Source organism: Malurus melanocephalus, unplaced genomic scaffold, assembly GCF_030028575.1.
Source record: "Malurus melanocephalus ecotype Western Australia unplaced genomic scaffold, MMel_1.1 scaffold_1094, whole genome shotgun sequence".
Taxonomy (NCBI): domain Eukaryota; kingdom Metazoa; phylum Chordata; class Aves; order Passeriformes; family Maluridae; genus Malurus; species Malurus melanocephalus.
This window is the reverse complement of record NW_026624326.1, coordinates 4,555-12,827: the sequence shown is the minus strand read 5'-3', so window position 1 is coordinate 12,827 and position 8,273 is coordinate 4,555. Positions and strand designations below refer to the sequence as shown.

Sequence of the window (8,273 nt, the reverse complement as noted above, 5' to 3'; positions counted from 1 at the left end):
AAAAAAAAAAGGAAAATCAGATTGTGTTATTGAGACCCAGTTTAAACTAATTCAGGCACTTCTATCCCTAACATAAGCAGTACCTTGGCTTATATTGGGCCTCTCTGGTCCTCATGGAAAACTTGAGCTTCACATGACCACATTTTGTCTGAACTCAGTTTATTTATGCAAGTATTTTGGACCCAATTTTCAATTGTGACCATCTAAGCAAGGTTTGTATCACAGTCCAGGGCCTAGGCATGGAATTACTACCCCAGGGAGTTCAGTTTTGCTTTTCACACTTCGACAATCTAAGAAACAGTTTGATTTATTAAAGTAAAAATGCAGGCTGACAAAAACCCACCATCTCTTGTTTTGTGGTTTGGCTCCACTTAACAAAGACAAATCAAACTATGACAGTGATTGCAATAGGTGTGGCTTCAGAACTATTCGATGCTATTGTCATGCAGAGAACACAAGGGCAGGTGAGACACACTTCTCCTGGAATACACTGATGTGTGGAAACAGCAGCTTCTTTAATGACTCTGACAGAATTCAACATGTTTATCTGCTCATGATCCCCCTTTTTTCCCTCTTCAGTTACCAGCGTCCCCAGTTTCTCTATGAAGTGGGGCAGTACTGCAACAGCATCCCTCTTCTGCACACCAGATTTATGCCAAGAGGTTCCTCTAGAGAGCACCCATTTCCTGGAGTTCAACTCTGTCGYTCTTCCCCTCTGATTTTATGTTGAACTGCCAAAAGCCAGTGAGGGCTTTCTCCGGCAGCAACACTTCTTCAATACACTTAACCCAGGCAGGCAGCCAAGGCAGCTTAGAAGAAACTGTGTATTTCCAAATACCCCTTGGTCCAGGGAACGGCTCGAGGCCTACAGTCAATAATTAACTATTGCAACAAGTCCCTAACTCCGGTGTACAGCCGCCCCCCCGGGGGAGGCAGCTCGCAGGGGGCGCGGAGCGGGTCGCTGGCACTAACCGGGCCCTCCCCTGCACTTGTTTTTCGGCCGCACTGGCCCCTGGCAAGGCCATCTCTGGCACAGGGGGAATTTGCCCACCGGGTCGCGGCCAGCCGCCGCCACGGCCGAAGCTGAATCCCGGCACTGGCAGGGCCGTGACCGGGGCCGCTCCCCATCGCTGGGGGGAGACGCGAGGGCCCCCGAGTGGAGCCCACGGTGGAGAAACCACTGACTACCGGGAGACCCCAGGACTGCTGGAGGAGACAGCCCAGCCCGGGCCAGGGCGGGCAATCCTGGGCTGCAGCACCCTCAGTTCCTGAGGCGCCTCAGCGACACTCGCGGAGGGCGGGACCCGCCCGCACCGACAGAAAAAAGCCCTYAAACACAATCCCGCCCCTCGGAGCCCCGCTGCGGGGCGGGGGTGCCGCACCCGGGAGGGGAAGGACAAACGGTGCTGTGCGGCAGCCGAMCCTGCGGCGCGCTGGGGCGGTGCCCATCCCCGTTACCTGCAGCGGTGGCCCGACACCGTTCCGATCGGTGCAGCGGCGAGTGCGCGATGCGGGGCCGGGCCGTGCGCGGGGCCCTTTATGTGGCCGCGCCCCCGCCCCGCCCCGCCGCCGCAGCGCCCCCTGCTGGCCGCGCCCTCTGCTGGCCGCGCCAGGCCCCGCCCCCTGCTGGCCCCGCCCCCCGGCGGCGCGCGGTTTATTAGGGCCGCCAGGAGGCACGAGCCTGCCAGCCGGGTCCGCCCCGGTGTCCTCGTGCGAGGGGCCCGYCGCAGCTCGCACCGCGCCGCCGCCGTTCCGGGCCGGGCCCGTTCCGCGCTCTGCCGCCCCCGCGGAGTGAGTGCCCGCCGTCACAGGGAGCCCGCTGGTGTCGGGGCGTTTGTGTCCCAGGGAGAGCTCTGCAGCCTAGCCCAGGGGTGCGGTACCCGCAGGGGACACGGACTCGTCCGCTGGCGCAAAGGCGGCGGTGTCGACACCACGTCCCCGAAGCAGCCGCACTGCCCGCCCTGAGGGGCAGGAACGGGTACCTCGCCGGGGCCGGGGCTGGGTCCAGGCGGGGAGCGTGAACGGGAAAGAACCCCGGGTCAGGAATAGAACAAAAGGGGTGTTAGTGAAATATATGGCTTCCCGGAAGACACACAGGCTCCGCGCACTACTACCGGCTCCTGAGGCAGCGACCCGGGTGTGCCGCGCCGGGGCGGAGCGGCCGGGAATGGCCGAGAATGGCCGGGAATGGCCGTGGGGCGGGGCCGGGCGCTGCCGGCGGTGGAGTGCGCGAAACTTCGATTGGCGATGCCTGGGCGAGGAGGGGCGCGGTCGGCGGGCGGTTGGTYGGGGCTGGCGGCGCTGCCGGGCCGGGCGGTGAGGGAGGAGCGGCGCTGCCGCCCCAGCAGTGGCACCGCAGCCGCGGGCAGCAGGTGAGCACCGCCCGCCAGGGCCGCGCCGCAACGCCGACATCGCTCTGCCGCTCTCCTGCCGTGCCAGCCTTTTCCGGGCTGCCCGGGCCCACCCCTGGTAGCGGCTGGCGGYGACTCTCCGGGGGTCGCTTCCCACCGCTTCCTCACCGTCCCGCCGCAGGTGATCTCCGAGTCTGCCATCCCAGGTGGGGGAAGGCAGCGGTGTCCCCTTCACAGAGGGACAGCRAAGCAGTTGGCGTAGCTCCGGCGCAGAGGTTGGAAGTGAAGCGTGCATGTCACGCAGTTACGTTTAAATTTTGGGTGTTTTGCACCCGGGGTGTGTTATCCAGGTGCCCGGGAGTAGCGTCTGTGTAAGGGAGTGGCCGTCTCCTTGTGGCACTGAGCAGTTGCGGTCAGTTTTGTGGGACGCAGGATGTACCGGAGCGGCTCTGGAGGATGGAGGCTCGTAGCCGCCCTCGTGCTGCGCATTTTAGCGGTGGTGAGTTGGCGACTGCTGAAGCTGCAGCTTCAAGCGGGTTTAGGTACATTCGCCGTGACTGTTGSTGAGGATCCTGAGAGGAATGTACTCTGGTTATCTGCTTGTTGACTGATTTGTGCACCTTGCTTTCTCATTTCCCATGTTCTAGGAATAAGTGACTATTTCCTAGTTTTTTGTGGTGGGCATGAGGGAGAGTCTTTTCCCTTTAGTAGGACAACTRAAGCACAGAAAGGCTGATAAACTCCATGGCTAGTGTGTTACACAGCACAGAAAATCCAGGTGTTTCTGAAGTAAATGGCAGGTACAATTCTCTTCATTCATTTTAGTTAGGCCAATAATGCTGTGGTAGAAGCCATTACTGTGGGGTTTTTTTCCCCTAGAAAGTTTATTTTTTTTTATAATCACATATATAATATATATAAATAATGCATCTTCAGAGACTTGCTTGTAACTCCTACTTTGCCAGGCTGTACTCATTTACTGAAATAAGAATATGGTTTCCTATAAAGCTGTTTGACTTCACAGTGGCATTTTTAATGTAGTAGTGTGTGTGAAGGTATAGCCTTGTTCTTTGTTGAGCGTTTAAAAAGCAAGCTCTTAGTTAGTTGCCTTAAGATTGAAAAAACAATTCCAAATTTACCCAAAGATGTATTCTTGAAGGAAAATGTTCCATGAAGCTTGGTGTTTAAGGACATTCAAATCACCTGTTTGGATAATATTGCTCAAATGAACAACAAAACRTACCCTGATTAACAGAGGAGAGGATTGTGGAAGACTCAGCCTTACACAAAGAAAATGACCAAAGTTGCTCTTGAAACTTAGTAAATGATGCCTCTGTGCTTTCTTTCCTGAGGATATGAGAACCTCTGAGCTGATGGTGCTTATATACAGAGCAGCAAGCAGAAGTCCATTGAGAAGTCATGTGAATGACTTGCAGATGCCATCTTTTCTGCATTCTTTGTAGGAGTAGTCAAACCTTGCCCCATGAATTTCATGCAGCTTGTTAGCACTTCCAGTGTCACTTGCCAGTCATGTGGATTTTCTTTGGGCTGTGCAGATTTTTATTAGTGTGGCTGGCTAGAACTTGGAAGAAAATATTCTAGTCAGCCTATAGGCCTGTATGTTCTAGGATACAATTGTGGGAACTGGAAATGGTTATTTCGTGAGGAAGTATGTATCAGCTGCTAAGCAGGAAGTAGGCTCACACAGGGTTTTGAGCCATGGCACAGGTAAAAATCAGCCATCACTGATAGATTTCATCAGCTCTCCTTGTTCATGCTCTGTCAAACATTTCACTAAGTCTTGCATAAGCAAAGATGAAGGTAGTAAGCACCTTAGCCTAGCAGGCTAGAAGTGCAGGATGAGTGAGGTGTTGTGAAAGAAATTGGGTTCAGGTTAAAGGTTATGGGCTGTGGAAAAGTATGACTCTTGGCTGTATGGAAGCTTTGGTACACAGAAAATAAGGTTTGCAAGTATGGCTTCTCCTAATACAGAAAGTAGTTTGGGGTTTTTGGTTTTTTTTTTTCCTTAATGTAGCTACTCCTTAAAACAAGGAAGTTTGGAGGTGTTTGATTCTACAATCAGTAAACCAGAGTTGAGGTTGCTTCCCTGGTAACTTGCATATGGCCCTGTATTGTAACACAGAGGGGAAGGAAGTAGTCTCCCACCGAGCTTAATTTTTCAGTCCTGCATTTGTTTGTAGTTCACTCTACTTCTCATTCTGAAGTCAACCTGGCCAAACAACAAGTCTGCCTCGTGCTTGCTCAGGCATGCTTGTTTTCAGTTTTGTTACAAGGGCAGCAGAAGTCACAACATTAGGAGAAGAGCTGTCAAAGTTAAAACTTCTTTGTGATGTGCATGCAGAGTGTCTATTTGAAAACTTCAAGTTGCCATAAAGCTCAACTAGAGTGTGTTATCAGTGTAGTGGTTGTTTGCTTTGTTGCTCTGGGTGTTTAACGAGGCACTCTGAATTGCCTTCTGCAGAGGTACTGCTCTCTTGTCAGTGGCTGGGCAAGGGGGCATGGGCTCCTCTGGCACTCCTGATCTGTCTAGTAGCAGATGTCTGTGGTCAGTTGGGTGAATGTCTCTTCTCTTGGCTCTAATGAGAGACCTCCTGTTCAGAAGACTGAAGAGGTTCTGTTTCACCACCTCGTGTGTGATGTGTTGCTGAACTCTTTCCAGGGCACGTGAAATGGCTGCAGATGACAAACGGTCTCCAACACTGGACTCTACGAGTGATCTACCTCATTCTCCCAGCAGTCCATCTCATCTCACCCACTTCAAACCCCTGACTCCTGACCAGGATGAGCCTCCTTTTAAATCAGCCTACAGTTCTTTTGTAAATCTCTTCCGTTTCAGCAAAGGTAAGTGCTGGGGGGATGTGTGTGCATAGGTTGTGCATGCCCTTTGCTTGTAAAAACACCTCTGAACATAGGAGCATCATGTCAAAGGCTGCTGTCATTTCTTTGGTGARGGGTGTTTCTTCTTGCTTTTTGCTCTTCTTGGCATTGTAGAGCTTAGTTATGAGAGAAGATAGCCATCATCTTGCAGCTGGACGTCTCTGGCTGCCCATGAAAGTCAGAGATAAGCCAGTTAGCAGATAGTATTGTCTAGATTCTTAACTTGGCATCAGAATTTCTTTTGCCTGTATGATTTTTTTTGGGGGGCTGGAAGTAGGAGTAACCCTTTGCCAGCCTGTATGAACAAAATGTGTGCTTCCAGTGCAAGTTCTTACTTCAGACTTCAACCATCCCTCACTTTCCTGTGCATCTTGTACCTTCAGCTAGGTGATGGCTGAGCTGCAATAAAGCAGGAAGTCCACATTTAATTTGCATGGCTTAGGTGTTCCCCATCAAGAAGTCTGAAGTATTGTGAAAGCTTTGTATATTGAAAGGTATTATTTGATTTTGGCCCTTSTGCTGCATGTGTCATGAAATACATTCTCAGTAGGCAAACTCTACAAGAGCTGTGTGAGTTCCTTTTCATTTCAAAGAAATATCCTGTGAAGAGGGGTGAATGAATGCACCTGCATTTTGTGCAAAATCTGTGTATCCCTTTACTGGAGAGGGCAGACCGGTCAGCTGCTTTTGTTTAGTCTGTTCATTATCCAGYTCTGCTGAGCATACTTCAGCAATGTTTGGGCTGGGGGAAAAGAGCCAAGACAGCTTTTTCAGAGCACACTGATCTGTTCAGACTCTTCTTTTGCAGAATGAGAAATAATTACATGGTGTAACTGCTATTAGTTTGCATAGTAGAGTAGCATCTGTCATTGCTAATTTATTGAAAGTAGCATAAAATGTGATCAATATTGGTTTCACGTGTGTGTTTGAGAAATGTAGCTGGAGTCAGCAAAGTCTTATGTTGAGTGAATGGGAAAACAACCTTCAAACAACACATGAAATTGACATGTTGCTGGAATCAATGAGAACCTGTCTATACTTGATCTGCTGATGGAAATGAAAGGCTGCAATAACTTTAATGTGGCYGCAGTAACGGCTTGTAAAATACCTGAAAAACTCTTTTCAAGATAGAAGCTGATAGTCAAGTGTAGCTATTCTATTTAGCAAGAATAAATAATGTTAATATTCAAGAGTAATTGGCCAGCTTTATTTTTCTTTATTTTTATTTTTTATTTTCTCTTTTCACATTAGGGAATCTCTGAAATAGTCTGAGCCTTGAAGACAAGTTCCAGATACTGTCCTGTTTCCATGATGTGTATAGTACTTTTAAAACTAAAAATKGATTTGATTTTTTTTTTTGTTTAATTTTAATCCAAAAGAGCTATTTGTGAGAGKTTTTTTACCCTTAGCTTTGCGTGCACTGCTGGTTTTCTTTATCATGTCTGAACAGTTGGYTTCTTGCTTTKTGTCATTTCYAGATGATAGCAGGCTTTCATCACCGGCAGAGAGAACAGAGGCAGGACAGAGTGATCCACAGGCATTGAGTGGTGGCTGGTCCAGTCCTCAGCATCCCACCAGGGCTCAGTCTCTGAGATCACMGATTCATTACAAAAAACAACTGACTGGTGAGCTGCAAAGAAGATCATCTGCAACTCTGGGTAATTTCACCTCTTTGTTCTAAAAGGCAGTGCTGTACTAGTCAGGATGCTTCAGAGTGAGATGGAAGGAAGTGAGCGAAAGTTCATGTCTAGATTCATGGCAGAATTTAGTATCAGGCTGTACAGCTTCTGTTAGTGAGGTTGCACTTTAACCTCAGAAGCATGTTCCCTCCACCCTTGGTGTTCCAGCAAGACAGCTTCTTGTTGGGACTCTGCTCTTTGAGTTGGAAAAAAATCTGGAATGGGAGAGGCTGCCAAAACACATCCAGTGTTTTAAAGTAATTTGAACCTTAGTCCTGGACATTTCTGCTTTTTCTTGAGAGACTAGAGTTTCTTAGCATCTACATGCTAACTCTAGTGCTTAGTGTGAATGGAGTTGATGTTTGTGTCTTCAAGGGAATTGTAAATGCAGTTTTTTGCTTGTAGCTGTTTTGAGGAGAATTGAATAAAAGTTGTGCTTAAGCTTTTTTTTTTGTTGTTGTTGTTATGTTTGATTTTGTTGTTTGTTTTTGTCCTGCCTAACCTTGTAACTGTGGCCAGATACTGGATAAAATCTTTTAGCTGGAATGGGAGTTGAATGTGAAAGGTGCAACTGTTTAATGGCTTCAGGAAGATCTGGAAGAGCTAGGAAGTAGAGTGCAGGGGTCCYGCTTGAGATCGGACTGGTTACTGTTGACTGTTAATGATAGCCTTGAGGAAACTGCTAAACTGGGTAACAATCTTGTGCAAGACAGTATTTCCAAGAGAGTGGTAACTAGTGCAAACAAATCAGAGCTTAAATTTGTTAATGTGTATGGGATTTTTAGAAAGACATGTAGTTTTGGTAACCAGGCAAAAATTAAGTCATTTGCATGCTCAGTTAAACATGTTCATCGTCTTCCTCCTTGCCCTCTAGTACTGTTTGATCTGTTCAGTTGTACTTCTTCCAACAAACCCATTTAGGCTTGGGTTATTTTTTGGTTTTGTTTTGCTTCATTTGCTTGGGCTATTTTCTAAAGAACTTTCTCAAATGTCCAAAGAACAGCCACGTGCCCTTGGCCGATGAGCCAATTTGCCTTATTCTTGGTACCTCTTGTGAATCACTTGGAAATTGCCTGGGAGTTAGAGGGTGGAAACCTACAGGTGAGGTATGTTGTTCAATATTCAGAAGACAGAAATAATCATGCTGTTTGACTTCCACAGGGATTAGGCAGCCAGGGAATAAGATTTATTTTAAGATGTGTGGGAGAAACTGTTGCCTTATTATTCCAATTCCTTTTCAGAACCTCCATTCATATCCCTGGGTTTGGATGCRAGTATGCTTAGAAAAATGGGCTGATGAATCAGCCTGTAAAGAAGTAAAGTTAGACCAAACAGGAATTGCTGG

At 48.4% G+C, this 8,273-nt stretch overlaps 1 protein-coding gene and 1 long non-coding RNA gene across 7 annotated transcripts in view; one reads left to right on the top strand and one right to left on the bottom strand.

Annotated features, from left to right (window-relative positions):
- The window catches only part of IDH1 (isocitrate dehydrogenase (NADP(+)) 1), a 15,986-nt gene extending 14,445 nt beyond the window's left edge, over window positions 1–1,541 (bottom strand). The window contains exon 1 of the mRNA XM_057386906.1: window positions 1,459–1,541. The gene's annotated coding sequence lies outside the window, so the exon portion shown is untranslated. The remainder of the gene's footprint in view (window positions 1–1,458) is intronic.
- A 156-nt stretch (window positions 1,542–1,697) lies between these two features.
- Window positions 1,698–7,365, top strand: LOC130586178 (uncharacterized). Of its 6 annotated transcripts, none has more exons than XR_008966680.1 (3): window positions 1,698–1,791; window positions 5,032–5,213; window positions 6,728–7,365. It is a non-coding gene; the product is annotated as an uncharacterized LOC130586178 (long non-coding RNA). The 6 variants fall into 6 exon arrangements; XR_008966683.1 differs by lacking the exon at window positions 1,698–1,791 and adding an exon at window positions 2,291–2,372; XR_008966684.1 differs by lacking the exon at window positions 1,698–1,791 and adding an exon at window positions 2,384–2,532.
- The last annotated feature ends 908 nt before the right edge of the window (window positions 7,366–8,273 follow it).